This window comes from Anas platyrhynchos, chromosome Z (genome assembly GCF_047663525.1).
Source record: "Anas platyrhynchos isolate ZD024472 breed Pekin duck chromosome Z, IASCAAS_PekinDuck_T2T, whole genome shotgun sequence".
Classification (NCBI taxonomy): Eukaryota; Metazoa; Chordata; class Aves; order Anseriformes; family Anatidae; genus Anas; species Anas platyrhynchos.
Window position 1 is genome coordinate 51,432,561 of NC_092621.1, and position 22,832 is coordinate 51,455,392.

The 22,832-nt window shown below is 42.9% G+C and overlaps 2 long non-coding RNA genes across 3 annotated transcripts; both read left to right on the top strand.

Moving 5' to 3' along the window:
• Positions 1-17,066: 17,066 nt before the first annotated feature.
• Positions 17,067-18,473, top strand: LOC140000830 (uncharacterized). The gene is made up of 3 exons (XR_011806062.1): positions 17,067-17,567; positions 18,071-18,194; positions 18,407-18,473. It is a non-coding gene; the product is annotated as an uncharacterized lncRNA (long non-coding RNA).
• Positions 18,474-18,933: 460 nt separating this feature from the next.
• On the top strand, positions 18,934-20,673 carry LOC140000601 (uncharacterized). Of its 2 annotated transcripts, none has more exons than XR_011805655.1 (3): positions 18,934-19,170; positions 19,475-19,595; positions 20,287-20,673. It is a non-coding gene; the product is annotated as an uncharacterized lncRNA (long non-coding RNA). The 2 variants fall into 2 exon arrangements; XR_011805656.1 differs by having other exon boundaries at positions 18,934-19,160.
• Positions 20,674-22,832: the final 2,159 nt, after the last annotated feature.

Below are 22,832 nucleotides of genomic sequence, written 5' to 3' on the forward strand. Positions count from 1 at the left end.
GCACCGCCCCGCCCCCTCCCCCTCACCCCTCCTGAGGGGACCGGCCCGGCCCCGCCGCCCTTTGTTGCCTCCCCCCCCGGCTCCTCCAAGCGTTGCGGCAGCCGCAGTGTAATAAAATGTAATTATGCGCAGCCGGCTCCAGCCAGGTTTCGGTGGCGGCGTGTGGATGCGCCTGATCTGCTGCCAGCCCGGCTCCCCCGGGCGCGCGTCGTGTCCCCGGCTGCCGGCTCCTTCCCTCGGTGCCACAGGGTGCCGGCGGCGGGGACTGCTGAAAGTCCGCTTTATGGCCTCAAATCAGCAACATCCCTCCACAAGCACGGCTAACTAGGCTGTGCCTCCGTAAATCAGTCCGCACCAGGGCCACTCGGCGAACGCTTCGAAGGATCGCTTCGAAACCCAGTGGCTCTTCTCACACAAACTCCTGTAGCAAGGGCTTCACGGCAGGAAAACACTAAGATTTTCCCCTTACCTCATTTAACACGGTTCTTGCTATAAGGAGCCACAAGCAGAGGCTAAAAAAATGGTAGTTTTCCACAGGACATGAGGTTGGCCCCATCTGAAGCTGGGGACTGCATGTCCATTCGTAGACATTCATTCTCAGCTCAGTTTGCCTTAGCAAAATCATTTTTGCAAATTTCAACTATTAAAAGGCATCCCCTCAAGTAAAAAAAAAAAAATATATATATATATATACACATATATATATGTATATATATATATATTCCAGTCAGAGGGGCTTATATGAGTACAGGTAATTTAGCCACAGCGGGGAGTCCCTGTTTTTTCCTACATGGTGCCTTTGTTGTTGACACAGATTGTTCTCTCTTCCTTTTTCCTCTGCCTTTTAATGCAACCTTCTCTTTCCCAGCCCTTTGGAAAACAGCAAAGCTGGTTAGGAAGAGTGAAAACAGCTGGTAAAAGAAAAAAAAAAAAAAAAAGGAATTTCATGTCTATAGCACCTGCTGCAACATAAAATTGTCAGTAAAGTAGGATTATGACCCAAGGTAGTTTTACACTGCAGCTGGCACTAGAGTGAAAGGATCTGTATTCACAGGCAGTACAAGAGACATGTAAAATTTGGAATACTTTACTGGTGTACAAGCTGAGCCCTCTGCAGGTGTTTAGCGTTGGTTTTGGTTATGTCTGCTTCACAGATTTAACACAGCGCTGGGTGTTAAATCACTGAGCTTTCATTCTGTTTTAGAGATGTATATTACGACTCTCCCCATATTTGATTTGCAGTTATTGTGCTTGAAGTGAAGCATATTGCTTTTACCAAAGGAGTTATGGGAAGTTTTTCATTTCATCTCCCAGATTAAAAAGACATATTTAAACATTTAAAGCTCCCTGTCTTTTGCTTACACCTGAGATTTCTTCCTGATATTTATGTGATTGAATTCATCTTGTTCCACTAGGCTGAGACAGAAAATACGAACAGAAAAGCGTGTAAACCATGCCTCGGCTGATGTCAGACACTTTGCTTGTGAAACTGAATATCGACATTGTTCTTGCTCCTTTGCTCTTGGCAGCTTGGGCCTGATAGAAACCACATATGTGGTATGCTTCCTTTGTGTGGAGAAGCCGGTAGGTGCCATTATTAAGTCAGCCAGAGGGGTCACTGCTCAGAGGCACAAGACAGCCACAGAGGACTGAGCATTGTCACTGCCATCCCTACAGACTGCTGCCCAAGGGAATCAGGAGTGTCTTCTCTACCTCAAAGCCAAGCAAAACAAAGGAACATGTTGTTTACCCTTGTGGCTTACAACTTGACTCAAAATGATTTCAGCTTATTAAAACTCTGATATGCTTTGCAGCTCTTAGAACTGATCTCTGAACAAGAACTTTGACACAGCTTTGAAATACCACCGTCACAGTCTGATACGTTTACAGCCAACATAAATCATATATATCAGGCATCTGTATATCTTACAGACACAGCAGACTACACAGCATTGAGACCTCCCTCCCTTAAACAAGGAAAATATTTCATTGAGATAATATAGCATTTGTTCCTTTCATTTTAAAAGTCTCAGCTTTCCAACACACACCATTTAACAGCAAAGTTTTCATTTCTAAACTTTTTACATAAAAGTAATTTATGGAAGCTATTAAACTATTTAAAAAAAAACTCTTAAAAGTAATTTACATAAACTATTAGTGATGTTTCTCAAATGCCAGGGTGAAAGGTATAGCTAATTGAACAAGTGCACAAGTGCCTCCCCAGTTAGATGGTAGGGTGGACCGTAAGATCTTCCCTCCACAGTACCACCAGAGATCTGCCCTGGGGATCTCTAGTCTTGAGCAGTTTCCCATCAAGTCCCTGGTAGCACAAGGCAAATTCTTCCAGATGCTGGGTAGCACCCACACCCTGCTGTGAGAGGCAAGCTGTATGGTTACCTATAGCTGTAGAGAATGCAGGGGGAACTGTGATATTGCTATCACGCAAGGAACAGCAAAGAGAGACTTACAGGCCTCATTTCCCCAGGCTGTCTTTTCTTGGTACAATGCAATCATATGTTGCATCTCCTGGGAATCCTTGGTCCACCCCCATGGGAAGGGCACTATCTGGGCAAATGATCATCCTGAGGCACAAGCATAGCAATAGCTATGGTTGAGACTCTGGACAGTATATTTGACCCATTCTATCCAGGTATTCACATCCCCATACCCCGTTTCAATCTCAAATGTTTGAACTATCACATTTCAAAGAGGGCCTCCTGTTTTCTCCTTGAGTTTTTCCCTTTCTCTGATGGCAACAGAGGATTGTTTCCATACAGCTGTTCTCAATCTGGCTGTTGGGTCTCTCCCAGTTATTTGTTCTCTCTGCTCAGTTATTGCTGGGCGTTTAAATCTCTACAAGATAACACCTCACAGGCATCAAACATGACAGACTGTGTACATAACCCTCTGTCACGGTGACCCATATTTTGATGGGGTATCCCGTATTACTATTATCTGGTCATGCCTTTTCCAAATTGCTAATCGACCAAGGCCTTCTCCAAGGCCTACAATTACTAGAAACAAAAGTAACAGTTGAATTTTCCCTGTCATTATTTTTAAACCTTAGGTTTCCAAATAATAATCAATACAAGGAATAAGATATATGTACTATTAGAACAAAAACCACTTGGGAGCACTTCGATTTGCTATAGGCCACTCCTTTCTCTCACTCGCAAGCCACACTCATTAGTTACCTGTGAAAATAAAAGGTTAGTTTACAATTGTAAGCTTTTATCCTGCTCAGAGTCCACTATAAGAGTTTTCTCTTTGATTTCAACTTCCAACAAGTCTTCTGTAGGAACAGCTTCCCAGGTACTAGGGTCAACGTATGCCTTCACTCGAGTATAGTGAGTCCAACCTTTTCCCACAGTTCTTACGGCTGTTTCAGTGGTCAGTAATTGTCCTTCCCATTCAGGCAGGAGTTGATTCTTTCCAGGTCCAAATCAGGACCCAGTTTCCTGGGTGGTGGTGGTGAATGGGGAATTCCAAAGGTGGGGTTAGAGCCAATAGCCCACAGGTTCTGAGAGATGACAAAGAAGAGGACAACCCCAGAATGCAGTTCTTAAGGAAACTCTCTTGTTTTGAATTGTGGTATCTCATCCCTTCTGCCCAGATAGGGCAATCTGAACAGCATCTCATATGGTGAAATTCCTATATCCTTTCTCGGTGCTGTTTGAACCTGTAGGAATAAGCATTTTGCCCAAGGAAGTTGGGTTTCTAACACTAATTTAGTTAATTGCTTCTTTAATGTCTGGTTCATTCACTCCACCTTCCCAAAAGAGGAGGGGTGCCGGGGGTGTGAAAATCCCACTAAGTCTCTAAGGCCTGCTTTAACCCTTGCAGTAAAGCTTACACCCAGACAGTCACGTGGTCACTTAGGACAAACAAGTAATTCAGTAAAGTCTACCTGTATACTTTGAAAATGTAGGATCCCTGCCTCCCGTCCCCCTCTAGGTGGGTTACGGATGACCTTTTTATTTACCTTTTGATATATGGCATATTTGCTTTGCTAAAGTGTGTATTAATACACAGACACACTTTCTTAGCACAACATCGCACGTTGCTTGCACCTCCCACTGACTCTTGAGGTAAAACAATTAATATTTGCCTCATTGGTGCTTTATTCAGCATTTCTCTCCCATCAGGGAGTATCCATTTTCCTTCAGACTTCCTGGCAACTGATTCCTTAAAAAAAAAAATCTTTCTCTTAAAACTTTTTGGTTCTTTCTTGGTTTTCAACAATTTCCTGAATCCTCTCTGGATTTATTCTTCGTTTTCTCTTAGACATTAGATGCCGTAAATACTTGACTTCGTTTTCTACATATTGTAGTTTATTTTTCAATACTCCCAAGCCCTGCTCTCCCAGAAAGTTGAATAGCATGTTAGTAGCTTCATTCACAACTCTTTTTTCCTGTCCTGACCATAAAAAATCATCCACATATTTGTAACAGTAACACCTCCTCAGGAGGTTTCCGTTGCTCCAAAATCTGTTCTAGAACTTGCCCAAATAAATTGGCAGCCCTGTAAACCCAAGGTAAAACTGTCCACCTGTATTGTTGCTTCCACCCCCATTTCAGGGTCTTTCCAGTTAGAGGTGAATATATGTTTGCTCTCAGGGCCTGAGAGCACTCCATTAATAACACTGTTATTCCAGTCTAACAATTTACTATTTGAATGCCCAATTTCATCATCAAATCCCTTCCCAACAAGTTAGTCCCTGCCTTGGGTACATACAATAATTGCCCAGTGATCATTTTATCCCCTAGTCTCAGCTTGGTATCCCCCAAAAGTGGCACTGTTATCCCAGCCCCTTCTACCCCCATCACTTTTGAGGGTTTCATTGGTTAATTTAATCCCTGATACTTTACAAGCCAGTAATGACCTAGATGCCCCAGTGTATTGGGTTCGGTGGCAAGGTTCGGGGTGGAGGGGGTGCAGGGAGAGGCTGCAGTGCCATCACCCACGAGAAAAATTCAGAAGCCTCCCCGTGGCAGACAAGGGACAATCTCATCCGGCCCCGAAGGCGCCCACCGCTGCCCAGAGCCAAGCCATGAGCAACACAGTCCGTGCCTCTGTGAGAGCACATCCACGAAAACAACCAACCAAACATAAACCTGCTGCTCAACAGCAGCTGGGAGAGAGAGGAGCGAGAAACCTCCCCGCAGACACCAAGGAGGGGGAGGAGGTGCTCCAGGTGCCAGAGCCGAAACCCCCCTGCAGCCTGTGGAGAGGCCCCTGGTGGAGCAGGCTGTCTTCCCCCACCCCCGCCTTTCTCGATATTTGGGCAACTGACCAAACACTACAGCAAATACACCAAAACTTCTAGACTGTTACTTAGATAACGCCTACATTCTCTTTCCCTGTTCATTCAACTTGGAACAGCTCTGTCAGACACCACATACCACACCTTTAACACCTTCAGTAACCCTTTTTACGGGTAACTCACCTCTGAGTTTACCAGATTTGCTGGTGTACTGCCAAGCACTTCACTGTGCAAGGGCTTACTGTACACCAAATTTCCTGAGACTCTTCCTTTCTCTCCCTTATCTCACGCTTTGTCTGTCTCCGGCCTCGCCCCTTGCAGAGCTACGGAGCCACGGATCAGTAAAACTCCACACTCGCAAAAGTACGTCTCAATCACACATTGCACAGAGTCTCACCCGACCCCCAAGGCAATACTTAATATTTCTTACCTTGGTCTGTGCACAGAGTGACCGGATCGATTCTTAAAACCCGTAGTGCCTACCTTCTTCCTTTCCCCACTACTTCACGGATCCTGCCTCTGTCATCAGTCTCAGGCCCTCTGTCAGCTCTCCGCAGAACCACCACCGTCGATGCACAGGAATCAGCGGGGCATGCCTTCCTGCTGCTGCGGCGGTGGGGCTCCCCAGCAGGTGACTGGATCTTGGACCAGCCCCCAAATTGTGAGAAACACGCCGTAGCCAATAACTTAGACTCAGACGAGGATCTCAGTGAAGTAGTAAATTATTCACGATTGCAATGGCGGGCGCTCCACGAGCAGGAGAGTGCCCCTACTAGTTCCAAAACACAGTTTATATACTTTTTGATGACAGGACCCTCCCCTGTTTCCCCACTGAGGGGGTAATCCAGGTTCACAATCTATCTGATGCTTCACAAACAATGCATGGCCTTTAGTTGCCGGCCTGTTAAATTTCAATTTTTTTTTGAAGTTTTTACTGCTTGAAGTGGTAATGTTTCTTCACTTGTCTGACTTGACTTTACACTGTGATTTTCACCTAACTGCTCTAAGGAGTCTGTTTGTATTTTACAAGGTCGCCTGCTAAGCTTTCTTATCACTGTAAGCGTATCTCAATACCACATTCCTTTCCTCTAAACAATATAACTCTGCAAAAACAACATTTCTACTCCCACACCACTCAGGGAACGTCTGCTACAGAAGAGTCCATCTGAGTAAATCCTGCAGTCTGTGCTTTGAAGAAGCCAGCAAAACCAACAAAAATTGAATGCCAATATTTTTCTGTAACAACAAGTTACAGAAAAAATAGTTACAGTCCTGCTAGATGTAGCAGGGATCTAGAAGGGCTGTTCCTGTCAGCTACAGTCAGTATCAAGTAAGTGAAACTTTGCTAAGCATTTTCACAACCTTGGAGCACAAAATAAACCTGTACTTTGTACTTGTATGCACAGCATATCAGGACCTGATCCCAAGTGCAATTAACTTTACACTAAAGTGCTAAAAAGACTGTCTTTCAGCAGATTCCTTTTTTTTTTTCTCCCCGTGTTATCATTTATGCATCATAAATATTACTGTATTTAATTCTGGCAAGTCAATGAAAATGTTAATTCCTTTGGCTATATAGTGCTGACTAAAGACCACTACTGGGGACACAGACACTCTGAAACAGAATCTTGCTTTATTTTCCCTTTGCAGCGTTGGGGGTTGGGAGGGAAGAGGAAGTGGCAAGCAGGGAATAAGTATGTTTACAGATGTTTAGAAAGACAGCAAAATCTGGAGACTAGTCACATCAGCAGATAGGATAATAGTAATACTCTTCCCTGTTTTTTTTTTGGCTTTGATAATGCAAAAGTGATGCCAGTCAGATAACTGTAAGGTCTACATGGTCCATGTGTTTCTAATTACTACTTTGTATTGTAATAACTCATGTACGACTACATTACTTTTAATAAGTTTCCTCATGTATAACTCAAAGCCTTGCCTAAGAAGTACTTTTAAATTATTAATTTTAAATCGTACCTCATAAGGATTCAAACAGATCAAACAGAGCTATCAGTATTTCCTGCATATACACAAAATGCAAAAAATAAATATAATAAAATAAAATAAAATAAAATAAAATAAAATAAAATAAAATAAAATAAAATAAAATAAAATAAAATAAAATAAAATAAAATAAAATAAAATAAAATAAAATAAAATAAAATAAAATAAAGATTCTGGGAATCTTTCAGTTACTGTTTAAGGTAAAAATATGTATTTTTTCATTTCTGCTGAAGCCATCGCATTGAAAGTTTTTTGAAGACTATTTTGTGTTCTGTGGGATATATATCCTCCAGGAGAAGCTGAAATAGCATGAATAGAGGTATTTGGGATGCGGCCTTGCTGCATCTGCATGCTTGTGGCACACTAAGATTGATGAAGGTAGGGGAGGAGAAGGGAATGTAGCCTGAAGCAGCAGTGCAGGAAAGACCAAAGCAGAAAGAATGTTGCAAGAGGTGTAGCGCTCCTCAGTATCCATTACTGACACCACCACTGTTCATTTTTCTTTACTCAAGCAGATCCTAGAGTTTTCGAGGCAGAGAAAATCACCCTGTGATGCATGTTTAGAGGAAGGAATGCACGGTGGTGGTTGATTTTGACTGAGATAATGTCCAGGGAATATTCTATACCTGCCGCCCCCCCTGCATAGAAGTCCACGTAGGAGAGATGTAGTGATATTACTGTTAGTCCGTGCTGAAGTCACTTCCCACAGTGATTGCAAAACCCCAAAGCAGAGAGAAAGAAACTACAAATGGTAAAAGAGAAGCAGGAACTGAAGATATGTAGCTCCACGTGAGCTCTGAGCTGAGAGCTTATTAGGGACTATTTAAAAACTTCTGTGCAAAACTAGAAACATCCCATTTCCACACAGGCAAACAGCTATAATACAGATTACAGAGAATCTCCTTGCTTAATAGTATGCCAGTTAGCACAGGAGACTTATGCTTATACTGAATTAATGGTCTTCGGGAAGAACGTTTTGCTGAAAAATTACAGAGGTATCAACCATTCTAATACATGAGAGCACTTTGCTGTAGCTGGTGACAGAACAACTCCAATTCACTTAGTAAGGACAATGGCTAAGAGAACACATTAATTGTTGCCAACTTCTGTGACTTTGTCATCAGTTTAATAAAGCTATTTATTTTTGTTTCAAAGACTAATTATGAATTCCACTGAACAATCACAACTCAAAGTTTTAGTTAAAATATTGTTGTCCTTTTAGTGGTCAAGAAAAAAAAAAAGTGTGAGTTAGTGCAAAATTAAACATCTTAATTAAACAAAATTAAACACTTGCTTTGACTTTAAATTAGTACCTGAGAGGTGACAGTAGGCATAGTGAGCTTCCTGGTTTCTGTGCATTAATGTGGACTCTCATGTGGTTTATCTGTTCCACATCTCCAAGCAAGTTTAGTACTGAATTTCAGAAAACTGTACATGTATTCTAGTAGCCTGCTGCTCACTCACATATGCTGCCCTCTCACCAGTCAGAGCTCATTTATTCAAGAGAATAAACACCTGGAAAAGCCATGGGAGAAATATCCAACTCTATTTAATACCATGAATCACACTGCTCACCAGACTGGCTCCTCTCTGTACTGACAGAGCATCAAAAACAAAACAAAACAAACAAACAAAAAAACCCACCAGTGCAAGGTCACAGAAAAACCACAATAAAACCCAAACACATTAACTCATGCACAGTGATGATGGGATGGAACAAGAAGGGCAGCTCAGACTGATGCACAGCATTAAGATTTCTTTGCTTCCAACAGAAACAGCTCCAGGCTCCACAACAGTAGTTAGGATAGTTACTGGGTTAGAGTGATTTTAGAGACCTTCAGTGAAAATGCTGAAATCCCACAATATGGACTGCTCCTAAAGTAGTTGCTGTGCGTGACAATGCACAACATATAATAAACCTGCAGCAAATTTCAGGTGCTGACATGCCTTTATATTTAGTTTTATACCAATAGCTTCTTTTATGTGGCTGGGAAGATAAGGAGTGTCAGTGTTTGTTCTAAGGGTGTTGCAGCCTCCATACAGGCATTGGAAATACCAGTTTTCACTTTATACATTTGAAGATTTAGAAGCATGTGAAAGCCTTATGCATTTTAAAAATAAAGTACAAGACAATATCATTTTAAAGTTGTCTAGGGTGTAGAGTTCTTCTTTAATAATGTTATTCACAAAGAAGTCTTATAGGAACTGTACTGTATTTCAGAGTTAGGAACTCTGATTACCTCCAGATGTCAAGGGATTCTGATATGGAGCACTAGCACAAGGAAGATACTGTAAATGGTAGAACAATTTCATAGCAAATTAAGATTAGTCTGCTTCCTATGCATTTTGCATTTTTCAAAAAGGGGGAAAAAATAGTGAACAAGTAACAACCCCATAACACCCTGATATTCCCTCAAAGTAAAACCAAACAGTAAATTCCTTCTTCCCCAGGACTCAAATCTGCTCCAGATGAAGTCAGTATATTCAATAGCAGCAGGATCCAGCCAGCCAAAGAGATAACAAAGGGGTCACACTGGTACATCACAACATTATCCCCATTTTTTTTTAGTATTTTCTTTATTAGTGTCTGTGTGGTTAGTGTGTTGATACAATCTCAATTTAATTACTCTTTAATTACTCATAGCTGGACCGCAATAGTGTTGTAGTTAAAATATGGAAAAAATCACCATTTGTGTTTTTTTGTCTTACAAGGCTTGAAGAACATAGGTTTGATGAGTCAGTGGTTTTGACCAACCATTAAGACATTGCATTAATCGTAAATCCAATAAAATTAAATTATAGGACAGCACGTCATAATACTAAAACTGTATGATACTTGGATAATCACATGTTTAAAATCCTCAAGAAAACATAATTTTCAATACTTCATCTTAAGTCCTGTATTTCTAGCCTACATGGAAGTACAGAGAAGTACTACATGTTCCAGATCTCATATTGAGGGAGGTAAATACAGCACACTGAGACACATAAACTCATATGCAAGAACAGCAACAGTACGTTTCTGTCCATTATGACTTCCTGCACTGGTACAATTGCAGTTGGCAGAATCCAGAGTAAACCTCATTTCTTAGCAGTGTAATACTCTTTGATAGAACAATCTCTCTGATGGAAATGCTTCCTATGTTTTTTATGACTTTTTGCTTCTGAAAATTCAGAAAAGGGAGGCTTGCTCCAGACTCCTCAAGTTGATAATAATAACCTGTTCCATTTTTAAGTGTTGCTTTACCTCTGTCTGTGGAATCATTTCCACTTTCTTGGACAAGGAAAAAAGTGGATTTAGGATGAAAATAATGTTGATGACACACTGATGTTTTAGTTATTTCAGAGCAGTACTTACACAGAGCCAAGGATTTTTCAGCATCTCACACTGCCCCGCCAGCAAGGAGGTTGGGAGTACACAATGAGCCAAGAGGCGACACCAGCAGGACAGATGGCCCAAGCTGTGACCAGAGGAATATTCCATACCCTGTGGCACCATGGTATTGTGCATCATTTTTTTGATGCAAGTTTTTGCACTTCTTTTTAAAAAATAAAAATAAAAATTTAAATTCAGTTGTCTCCCTTATCCCACTGTTGGAGAGTAAACTAACAACTGTTTAGTTCCCAGCTGCCTGCTGGACTAAACCACAACAGAGAGCAAAAGAAAAGATTCACCAAAACACCAGTAGGAAGTTGCAACATGTTTTTGTCTACTAAGTTTTCATTTCTGGAGCTCTGTGAATAGCATGCTGTAATTACAAGTGAGTATAGAATGTTTTCAGCTCTCCAAATTAAATAGAAAAGATGCTTTAAGGCACGATGGCGTATGACCTCTACATTTTCTTTCACTGTTGCCATATTTCATTCTGGCATTCTTCCTACTTCATGAAAGCAATGCAGACACAAACATTCCTATATTTTACTATTTTATTATTCATTATTCTTTAGAAGTCAAATGCTGATTCTACTAAGCAGGTTCTACCGGTTGGTACTTGAAGTACTGTTTAATTTCACACTGCTCATAGTTGTAATTAATAGGTAGAGCTATATTCTGATAAAAACCTCAAACTGCATGCAGATTCTAACCCTGTGGATAAAGGCCAGCAGAAAGAGCGATGCAGAAGAATTTATCTTGTGGCATGTAGAAATTTGAATGGTGAAGACAATGTGTGTATGTGAGCAGAGGACTTGGAATGCAGAAATTCTGTTACTGAAACACCAATGCCAAACTCAGCAGTTCAGAAAATCCCTTAATTCTCACAGAGCTGTGGTTTCTACATGGCATGTTAGTTGTGTACCTTACTGGAGCACTAAGCCATTCAGAGTGGATTTTATTATCTGTATGGAAGCAGAGGTAAGATGCAATCTTCTCAGAAGTATGGGAGCAGAGCCCACTTAGGCCCTGCCACTCTGAAATCATTACCATGACCCAGTGCAATCTTGGTAGAGATTTCAGCAGTCATTGCTCCCCTATGTACGTTCACCACTACGTGCACACAAAGAGTCATACTGTAAAAAATGTCTTGCAATAAATAGCCACTGATACATATGAGGGCATATCAATGTTTATTGGATGAGAAAGTTGATATTGAGGTGTACATAGGTGATATAGCTTTCTGGCCAAGAATTCACTATTGAAGTTAACTAATATTTCACGCACTAGAAGGATGTAAAAGTATATTTTTAATTAGGTGCAGAAATTACAAGCATGTTCTTACCTTTTAAATTCTCAGCAATGTCATTACAGACATTTTTTTTTTTGTGTGTGCTAGAAGAAAGTAAGAGGGTACAAGGAGTCTCTTACCAGCCCTTTCTTCCTGATGAGACTTCCTAGAAAACCACACACTTTTTTCTTTGTACTGATATGTACAGGGCAAACTATTCGTTAAGAAGGACCCATACTAGGATGCAGAGTTTTATTGTGCATATCCTTTGTACTTCAAGAAAAGTGACTTGACCTTGTCATTTTTATTAATAACTGACTTCTGTGGAACAACAGATGAGTGACATTCATAAAATAAAATAACAATTATTGATGTTTTCCCTTCATTCATAGAATCACAGAATCATTAAGGCTGGAAAAGACCTCCAAGACCATCTGGTCCAACCACCAGTGTCAACCATAAACCATATCCCCAAGCGACACGTCCAACCTGTCCTTAAACACCCCCAGGGATGGTGATGCCACCACCTCCCTGGGCAACCTGTCCCAGTGCCTGACTGTTCTGAAATGTTTCCTCATTTCCAACCTGAACTTCCCCTGGTGCAACTCGAGGCCATTCCCTCCAGTCCTGTCACTAGTTACCTGTGAGAAGAGGCCGACCACCAGTTCATTGACATTTACACTATATGATGCAAGAATGTCTGAAGTAAACTGCAGAAAATTAAGTATTGCTTATTTCCATTTGGCTTCAGTGACTGAAATCATGTATTGCTTTTGCCTCTAGTGTGCAGGAAGCAAGTTCTATTAAAGTTAGCTCATTAACCCAGCATGAATGAGGGGTAAGAATAATTAAGATGAAGCAAACCACAAATTAACAACACAAATCTGACCTGTCTATGTGCACGTATGCCCCTCTCTTGGGGACTACATCCTACCACAACGCCGAGCTCCCAGACAGCCCCAGCAGCTCGCGAACTCACAGCTGTGCTGGCTGAAGCCAAAGGTCAGATCCGAAGCTGCAAGCACTGAGGTTTATGCAGCTGTGCCTAAGGGCTGTAGGCCAGGAGTTGTTAGCAATAAAGAGGAGTAGATGAGCATGATTGTCAATCACTCTCTACCTCTTCTGGATCAACCTGACATCACCATCTCAGGGGTGGCAATACCTGGGATGGGATGGGATGGGATGGGAATGCATCACCATGCAGTGCTGCTTCCAGGTGCGCTAAGACAGCCTCCCAGTACCCAGTGTGTCCCAGGAAGAGCTGCTGCCTCTTGAAAGTTCTGGTTTCTCCTGAAGATCATCGTGCTTTGAGTGGGATTTCCAAGGTTATGGGCCTCCATTTTGTTCCCAGAAGAAGCCATCTACCGCTCCCATTAGTTGCTAAATTAACAAGGGACTGACCAAGTATAGGACTTTTTGTTCTTTATAGGATTTCTTTTTTCATTTTATAACTACCAACTGCTTTCAAGGAATGCTATTTCAAAAAAAAAAGTATGCTTATACATTCGTGTTCCTTTACTTTACTTCTTATCAAATGAGAGACTGAACTTACGAATATCATGATCTATGTGTGCGTCATGAAGAATTTCAATCTTAGTGATCCCAGATGTGTAGGCACCGTTTGAACTAATTTCCCCAAATTAGTTTCATTTTTGCATGTACAGGCGTCTCTGAGTCATATTCAAAAGCTGTTCACCTAACACTACAAAGCTCCCTGCTTACTCATTAGAAATTGCATTTAGAATTACATTACATTTAGAAATTTCTCCAAGCAGGTTAGACAAGTAGCAAGTGTTTTTAAGTCATGCCATCCTAAGTTTCAGGTACTCTTCATTTTCTTGGGCAATAGTTTTATTTGAATCAGTGTAAAATTTTTTTACATTCATCGGCTGCCTGGCACATGAAGAATTTTTGCAATCCTAAAGCTTAGCTCCTCACGGTTTAAGAGATTTTTGTATTAATTCCAAATGGCCAAAGGGCCAAATTCCATCCAGAGATAAATGGCTGCTCATCCACACCGACTTTAGTGGAATCTGCTCTGCTCAGCAGAGGACAAGATTCGATAAAAGGTTCTTACCTGATTCTGCACTCATTTGCAGAAGTAAACACTGCATACTTCTCTTGAAGCATTATTGAAACAGAAAATAGAACTAAACATCGCAAAGAGCTGAAGAGTAATACTTCATAATACTTCAAATAATACTACAAAATACTTCATAAGTATTGAGTTAACATTCTCTTACTGATAAAAAATATTTTAGAGTTAGAAAGAAATCTTGAATGAATAAAAGTTGTGATGTGTTGTAATAGCCTGTGAATGGGAAAGTAAACAGCTTTTTATAACAATGACTTAAAAAAAAGAAACAACACAAAACAAACAAACAAACAAAAAAACCACTTTGCTTCCAATTGGTTCTTATAAAGTAGTATAATGCCAGTAAGGTAGTTGCTAAGATATTGATATGCTGCCTGCAAAATAAAACTCTGGTGCATTTCTAGAACTACATTTGCAAACTCTAAGAACCCCTTTCTCTTCCAAATTTCTTGAAGGTTCAAATAGTTGCTCATCTGGTTCAAAAAGTTCAAAGACATCTGAGTAATTCTTTCAGGCATTGAGCCAATAATTGCGTCAACATCTTGAAGAGATTATCTAGTTCTGAAAATTTGCATACAACTTGAAAATGGTTAACCCACAAGATAACCTCTCCACAGATCTGGGCTAGAGTCCTAAAAACAAAATACATTGCTTTCTACCCTGTTCTTCTTTTCAGAATCTAGCTTTCTTTTTGTGACTTTCATTTCTACTAAATATGTTGTTGCAAAACATGACATCTTCCTCTGTATGACAATATCTAATAACATTATGGAAGAGAAATATAGTGCATAGAAACAACCAGGAGGAAATAAAAAGTCTTTTTTAAAAATTATTTTTAATTTTTGGTGTAGAACAAAATTCATGTTTCACTTTGAATCAACTGCCAAGCCTCAGAATACCCTAAATACAAGATAACTTAAAAATAGAACCAATTCTTAGCTCTTTTTAAAATATATTTATTTACTTTTAATTTTTTATCTTGAAAGCACCTCCTTCATTCTTTATGACAGAAAACTTGGTATTCTTCCACCTCCCCTGGTAACTCTTGTGTAACTAACTGGCTAAGCACAATGGTTGAAAAAATTCACAAACCATCAAAAAATTACTGTAAAAAAAAAGGGGGGGGGGGATTGTCAATGTAAAGGAAGCGTTCATAACCATGGGACATAGACTTAACTGAGGTCCTTTACAAAAAGAAAAAGGAAAATATCCTGAGCCATTATTAGGTAGGAACATGACATGCAATCCAACTGTACCTTTAAAAGCAATGAACACAGACTGTCATTTTAATCTTTAGTCAGAAGAATTCCATCCGGCGTTGTGATGTTTTGTACTGTTCTTCTGTCTTCAAAACTCTCTGACTTTTAAACCACTGTAGTATACCACACAGTTTAAGAAACTATGCCTGCTTTCTAAGACACAAAATTTTGTTGCAAAGTTACATGCTGGAGCGAATAAAAAAAGACAGAAAAAAGTGCTAGATCATGTCAATCCAAAGCAGCACACGCCTTCCTTCTCTACATTACATGTTCTTTTTTCTACTGCAGCATTGTATAGTATAGTAACATGGACTGATTATTAGTAAATAACAGACTATTTAAATGTAACGAAGAGCATTCCCAGTGCTTTCACAAGTACACAAGTAGTTGTTTGTAATGCCAAGGTAAAGAAGAGGAGTCAGAGAAGGAAAACATGGTCTAGATAAGTGCCTTTACTTTCTGTCTGGTGATATTCCAACTAGTGTCAGAACATATCCCCTGTATGTCCTTCTCTGCTATACATGTATACTGATAAAGTGTTGGTCCTAAATCCTTTCCATTATTATACTGTGAAGCATATGGTTTGGTTGAATAACACTAATAAAAGCCCTCATTACACAGAAGAGGATACAATTTTAGTGAATATCATTATTTTAGACTTAAATTAGAAAGGAAGAAACTAAAATACTTCTGCGTGTAGCAAGAACAAATCAAATACTAGACATATATAGATATACATGTATGTAGACATTTTTTTTTAACTTACATTGTCAAAACACAGCCCTACAGCCATACATGTGTATTGGGTTTACCTGGCAAGGGTTTGGTAGCTGGGGAGCTGCAGGGGTGGTCTCTGTGAGCAGAGCCCAGCAGCTGCCCCACATCGGACCAGAGCCAGCTCCAGCTGCTCCAAAAGGGACCTGCTGCTGGCCAGAGCTGAGACAGGGAGCTATGCTAGGTGGGCCTCTGGGAGGGCAGACTGAAGGAAAGGAAAAAACTGCTGTGCTACAGCAGCTGGGAGAGAAGAGTGAGAAAATAAAGCACCAGAGCTGCAGCGCCCAGGTGAGTGCAGCGGGAGGGCAGGAGGTGCTGCAGGCAGGCAGCAGCAGTTCCCCTGCGGGCTGTGCAGGGAGAGGCCCCTGGTGGAGCAGGCTGTCCCCCTGCAGCCCATGGGTCCCCCATGGAGCAGATCTCCACGCTGCAGCCCCCCCATGGGTGGAGGAGCCCCCGCTGGAGCAGGTGGATGTGGCCTGGAGGAGGCTGCGGCCCATGGAGAGCCCCCGCAGGAGCAGGCCCCGGGCCGGAGCTGCAGCCCGTGGAGAGGAGCCCACGTGGAGCAGGGGCAGAGAGGGACCGAGAAGGAGTGGTGGAGATGAAGTGCTACAGACTGACCACAACCCCCAGTCCAGTCCCCCTGTTCCCCTGCGCTGCACGGGGGGAGGAGCTGGAAGAGCTCAGATGGGGGGAAGGAAGGTGGTTTTGGTTTCTTTCCTTTGGTTCTCACTTGTCTAGCCTGGGAGTAGTAGTAGTTAGGCCGGAAATCTTCCTGTCTCCCTATGCTGAGTCTGCTTTGCCCATCACGATCCTTGTTGAGCGATCTCCCTGTCCTTGTCTCAACCCTTGAGCCCTTTGCATCGTATTTTCTCTCCCTTTCTCTTTGAGGAGGGGGAGGGAGAGAGTGGCCGTGATGGAGCTCGGCTGCCCACCCACCGAAAAGCACTGCAGCTGCAAAGGACTGGAAAAGTTTTCAGAAGCAACAAGGTGTTTAACAAGGAAATGTATAGTTTCCTTTTTCAGGCTTCCTAAATAATTGGGCTTATTTCGTATTCCCAACTCGGAGGAGGAGAATTGTTGATTTCACCTTCTTTTTTCTTACTTGGAAATCAAAGGCGAACAGCTCTAAAAGGAAGGGGAACGTATCAGAAGCAAGCTTTTTTTGGCTTGTAATCCTTTCTTAAGGAAAAGATTTCTCACACACCTTCCCCAGATGTAGGGGGGCAGAGAATAATTTTGGAACTACTCCAATTCAAGTCAGCTTGGGGAGAGTGGTACTTCTCTACTTGTTTCTGAGACATTCGCATTAGCAACAGAGAGTGTTGTGTTGCCGCTGCCAGGGGCCTACGGTGATGACTTCAGCAACAGAATTGAATGATGTCACTGTGACACCTTGGTAACAGCTGCCTCTGAGCAAGTGTAGCGAGGAGGGACAGAGAAGTGTGCTGGATGAAACCACGTGAGGACTTGTGGATCCCACGCTGAGGTGCATCGAGAGGGCCCACCCTTCTGTAAGTGTTTGGATGCTTCATTTTAGATTTCTGTAGTTTGTGTAAAGTCCTTTCACAAGCATGAAGTTTGGTACTTGGGCTCAGTGATGTAGCTGCACAGAGTGACAGGTGCAACATGTGGCTGAGGGCCTCTGCACGTTCTCTCTTTCCCACACACGATCAAGAAAGAAGGGTAGACAAATAAGAGTGTGCTGTGGTCCTGCCATAGACCTCAAGTACTACAGCACAAACAAGAGACTTAAAAGTAGCCCATCACATGAAACTTCAGGACAGCAATGCACTTCATCAGCTGGGCTGGCCTGTTGAGTGGAGTGTCTCAGGATGGAGTGTATGAAGATGCACTCCATCTGCTTTCAGATTAGCACTTGCAGTGAGCAAGCTGCCTGGCCTTAACATTTTTCATTTCATTTTTCACCCGACTTTTGCTGGTTCTTCTTGGTCTAGAAAAAAAAAAAAAGTGACCTCAGATCCTTTTCATTAATTCCATGTTCTTAACTTGACAGATTTGGTATTGACGTAGAAGGGACATATCTGGCCTGACTGCAACACCCATGCTCGCAGTGTGGGACAGTTCTCATAAAGGTGATTCAGGGTAGTTTCTGGAAACGAAGACATCAAATGGCAAAGGTAATCTCCAAAATTTTTTTTTATTTTTTTTTTTTGTGCTAATGCAGGAAAGGCAAGTAAGAGTAAAAGTAAGAGTCCAGATAGTGTAAGAAGCAGCAGCTGTGAAGGAAACTTCCTTCTGGCTGATATGGCTCCATATCTAGTTGTGGAGGTCATAGTGCAGGTGGAAGCATGTTCTCGTCCAAATACTTAGCTCTCTGTTTTCACAACAGGTCGAGCAGCAGAATGTCTTTGAAACAACTGTGCCTATGACCAAGTTCATGCATCGTGGTAGACAAGGTAAAAGCTCTGGACAAGCAAAGGGGAGGGATGGATGGGCATGCAATACGATCACTTCAATCTTATCTCTCTAAGAAACCTTACTGAGAAAACAAAACAGAACAGAACAAAACAGAACAGAACAAATGAAACAAACAGCTAGCTTGCTGGAGACATTGTCTGGGAAACAGTGAAAACACTTGCAGACAAAAACATATCCAAGGACTAACACTTTGAGCTTGATTCTAAACCAACATCCTCAACTCAAACTCTTGTTTATGTTCATTACAGACTGGTAGAATAACATGTCACATTTGATGACTTTGCAGCATAGATGTCAGGAATGCAGCTTGGGATCACCTGCTTCTACTTAGAGTTCAGTCTGAAGGGATGAGCAAGTAATTGTTCCTGGGCTGATGGAAATCTCTTCTAAAGTCTGTTTTCTAACACTCTTCTAGATGCTTCTCTGTCCATCGCTCTGACCTGCCAACTCTGGTGCAAGTGTGCAGTTGTGGCAAGAGGGATTTCCTAGTCCTGATTTGACCTGGTGGACACCAGCTTTCCTAGTCAATTGCCGATGTTGCTGAGGAGGCAGCAGTATCAAAGCCCTTGTTGATGAAGATAGAACAAGTTTGGGGAGGCTTTGGCATTTCTGCACAATGCTGCTTCCTGATTGTGACCCAAGACGCAGATTCTGAACTAGGCAAAGTAAGCTAGAGTAAGCTAGACTGCATGTCCTGGTCATTTTCTTTTCTTTCTTTATTTTTCATTCGTCGCTTGTAAGAAAATCTAAATCTTTCAACCATTTGTTTGAAAACACAGTTTTATGGAAATGATTGTGGGTGTGCTCCTTAACCTTGTTTGGAACCTGTTTAACCTCGCTTCAGTTAGAGGAGACCTGTGCTCCAATTTATGCTTACCACGATCAAGTGGCATCCTTTTTCCTTTTGGTATTCTTGACTTTGGCGCTTGCAAGTGAGGTTGAAAAGAGTTCTCAGTATGATTCTTCTTTTCCTTTGCAGTATCCCAAACTCCAGATTACATCTGATCTTCATCTCTGATCTGAAAAGCTTCGCAGGCCAAAAGAGAATTGAGATGAGGAGTGAAATACAGAATGCTGGTGAATCTTTCCAGTTCCCACCCGTAAGTTTTGTGAGAGAAGCAGGTGCGTTGCTATAGTGGTAGGAAGTCAGTAAGATAAGGATCATGCCCTTGAAGGCGAGTAATGGTATAAAGATGAAGAATGCAAGGCCCTGGTTAAAGACAGTCTTTAGGCTGCTTCTGGATCAGCAGTTTGTTTGGTTCTTGCACAGCCTCATCTCCACTTGCTTAGAAGCTGTGAAGATGGGAAGAACACTTGGTGTTTTTCATCCATTCTCAACCTCATCTCCATTTCCTCCGAAGCTGTGAATATTGGAAGTACACTTGGTTCTTCCAATGATGTGAAGAGCCAAGTGTCTTGGGTCTTCCATCAACTCAGAGATATCAAGAGAAAAAGGTATTTGCTTGATAGGACAGTACTTAATTTAGGTATTTATGAAGTGAAGAAGAACACTGAAACCAGCCGAAGCCGTATCAGACATGGTAAGGCCATGCTTCTGTTAGGAAGTAATTCAGAGTGCTTCCATGGTGTACTTTGGACAGATGAACTCTGGTCCTCTGGACTAAGCACCCCCAAGGGACAATTCTCTGAAAAATCTCTCGGAATGATCTGTCCTTATCTCTTACACTGTAGTCTCCATTAGGAAAGGAGAAATATTCATTGCCCATGTGGAAAGGAGCTCCTCATGGAGTTGTTTCTAACCCAAATCTCCTTCTTGTGTTCTGTTGACAGAAACCACTTGGCGAGCCAAGCCAAATCACCGAAAATGGAAGTAGTGGAACTACTTCCAAACCGTGCTGCTGCTTCTAAACCAAACTGCAGCGTAGGTGGGGACAGAGCAAGGGGACACAACCCAGCCAGGGCGAAATTGAAAGTCACCTGTCTGAGCCGCGGAAGGAAGTCAGCGCTTCCCAGTTTGAGACTGTTCCCTGACTGGTCCCACAGCAGCTGGAACGCTTCCGATTGCTGCTGATGGATTCCCATGGATCAGCCAGTGATACAAGCTGCCAGAGCGACTGAAGCGATCTGGAGTTACGCTTCTCCCCCTTCTGCGTTCAGATCCGTGAAAGGAAGCAGAAGAGGGGAGAAGAAGAGGGGAGAAGAGAAGAGAGGGGGAAAGAAAAGGACAAGAAGGGAGGGAAGGGGAGGGAAGGGGAGGGAAGGGGAGGGAATGGGAGGGGAGGGCAGGGCAGGGGCATGTAGGGCATTGTAGGGGAGAGTAGGCTAGTGTAGGATAGTGTTGGGATAGTGTAGGATAGTGAGGGGAGTGTAGGGGAGTGTAGGGGAGGGGAGTGTAGGGGAGGATAGTGTAGGGAGGGGAGTGCAGGGGAGGGGAGTGCAGGGGAGATGAGCATAGAGGAGGGGAGTGCAGGGGAGTGTAGTGTAGGGGGGTTTGGGGGAGTGTAGTGTAGGGGAATGTAGGGGAGGGGAGTTTAGGGGAGTGTAGGGGAGGGGAGTCTAGGGAAGGGGAGTGTAGGGGAGTGTAGGGGAGGGGAGTGTAGCGGAGGATAGTGTAGGGAGGGGAGTGTAGAGGAGGGAAGTGTAGAGGAGCATAGGGGAGTGGAGTGGAGGGGAGTTTAGAGGAGTGGAGGGGAGGGGAGTTTAGGGGAATGGAGGGGAGGGGAGTTTAGGGGAGGGGAGTTTAGGGGAGTTTAGGGGAGGGGAGGTGAGTTTAGGGGAGGTGAGTTTAGGGGAGGGGAGTTTAGGGGAGGGAAGGGGAGTTTAGGGGAGGGGAGGGTAGTTTAGGGGAGGGGAGGGGAGTTTAGGGGAGGGGAGGGGAGTTTAGAGGAGGGGAGGGGAGTTTAGGGGAGGCGAGGGGAGTTTAGGGGAGGGGAGGGGAGTTTAGGGGAGGCGAGGGGAGGGGAGTTTAGGGGAGGAGAGTTTAGGGGAGGGGAGTGGAGGGGAGTTTAGGGGAGGGGAGTTTAGGGGAGGGGAGGGGAGGGTAGTTTAGGGGAGGGTAGTTTAGGGTAGTTTAGGGGAGGGTAGTTTAGGGCAGGGTAGTTTAGGGGAGGGGAGGGTAGTTTAGGGGAGGGGATTTTAGGGGAGGGGAGGGGATTTTAGGGGAGGGGAGGGGATTTTAGGGGAGGGGAGGGGAGGGGAGGGGAGGGGAGGGGAGGAGAGGGGGTTGGTATTGGTGGGAAGTAAGGAATGGGCCAGGGAGGGAATGGGAGGGGAGGGGAGTGCTACCCTAAATAAAATGGCCAAATAAGTGACATTTTGGATCTGGAGCCAAATATGTATGTTGCCATTCATTCCACAACGCGATTCATCACTGCAATGTGCGTTTTGCACAGTGCCATTAAGGGTTTGGCATGCACAGAGGTGACTGAGTGTTTTCAGAACTAACTTTCCTTCCTAACTGATTTGAGACTTTTGCTGGTGTTAGAAATGGCTCAGTCTTCCCAATAGGGCAGGAATCAAAGTTTACAATGTATGAAAGGAACGCATTTCCCTTCAAGCTCTCTATTGACACGAATTGCTAAAACCTTCCTCACACTGGAATGCAAAAGATCAGGTGATTGGTTAACGTCGGGTTGGCAGCTGAGCAGGGGAAACATCTTCAAAACTTCCAAATATTTCCCCTATGCAGAAGTCCAACTCCTTCTTCTCTGCTCTCTGGTTGTGAAAGTTTCTGTCACCTGCTCAGGAAGCAGAAGCAGTCAAATGGGATTTCGAGGGATCCAGCTACAGCATCAGTGCCAGTTAGAGGAAGCAATCAATTCCCAGGTAGTCCAGGCTTTGAAGAGAGTTTAAGCAGCTTTCCAAGGAACATGTCCAAGTGCAAAGCAACCAAATGATCTGGCTCTCCAGTGAAAGAAAAGGAAGTGCAGAGCAGCAAATGCTTGAGAGAGGGCAACCTTTTTGAAGCACAGCCATTTGGGGCCGAGACCTGTTAATGTGCTAGGCAGTCCCAGGAAGCGTCAAAGTGTGAGCCGTGCTCTCCATCCAGCACTGGCGTCCTGCACTTTCTGGAGGTTCTTGATTCTGTAATCAGAATTCCAACAATCTCCTCAACAGCATACAGATCCAAAACCCACAGACCCAGATCAAACAGCCTCCCATCTGGTTGTATCATTGTCAGGCACGCATTCTTTTCTAGTAACTGGTCCTTTCTTCCTTAGTTCAGATCAAACACAAATAACCAAATTCAGATGACTCCTAAACTCTCCAGACAGCTCTGGTGTTGCTGTAGGATGGAATACAATTGTTTTCCTTACAACCCCCCAGTTATTTCCATGTCTGTTCTGGACCTTGGGATCTCTTTTGGGAGCGACATT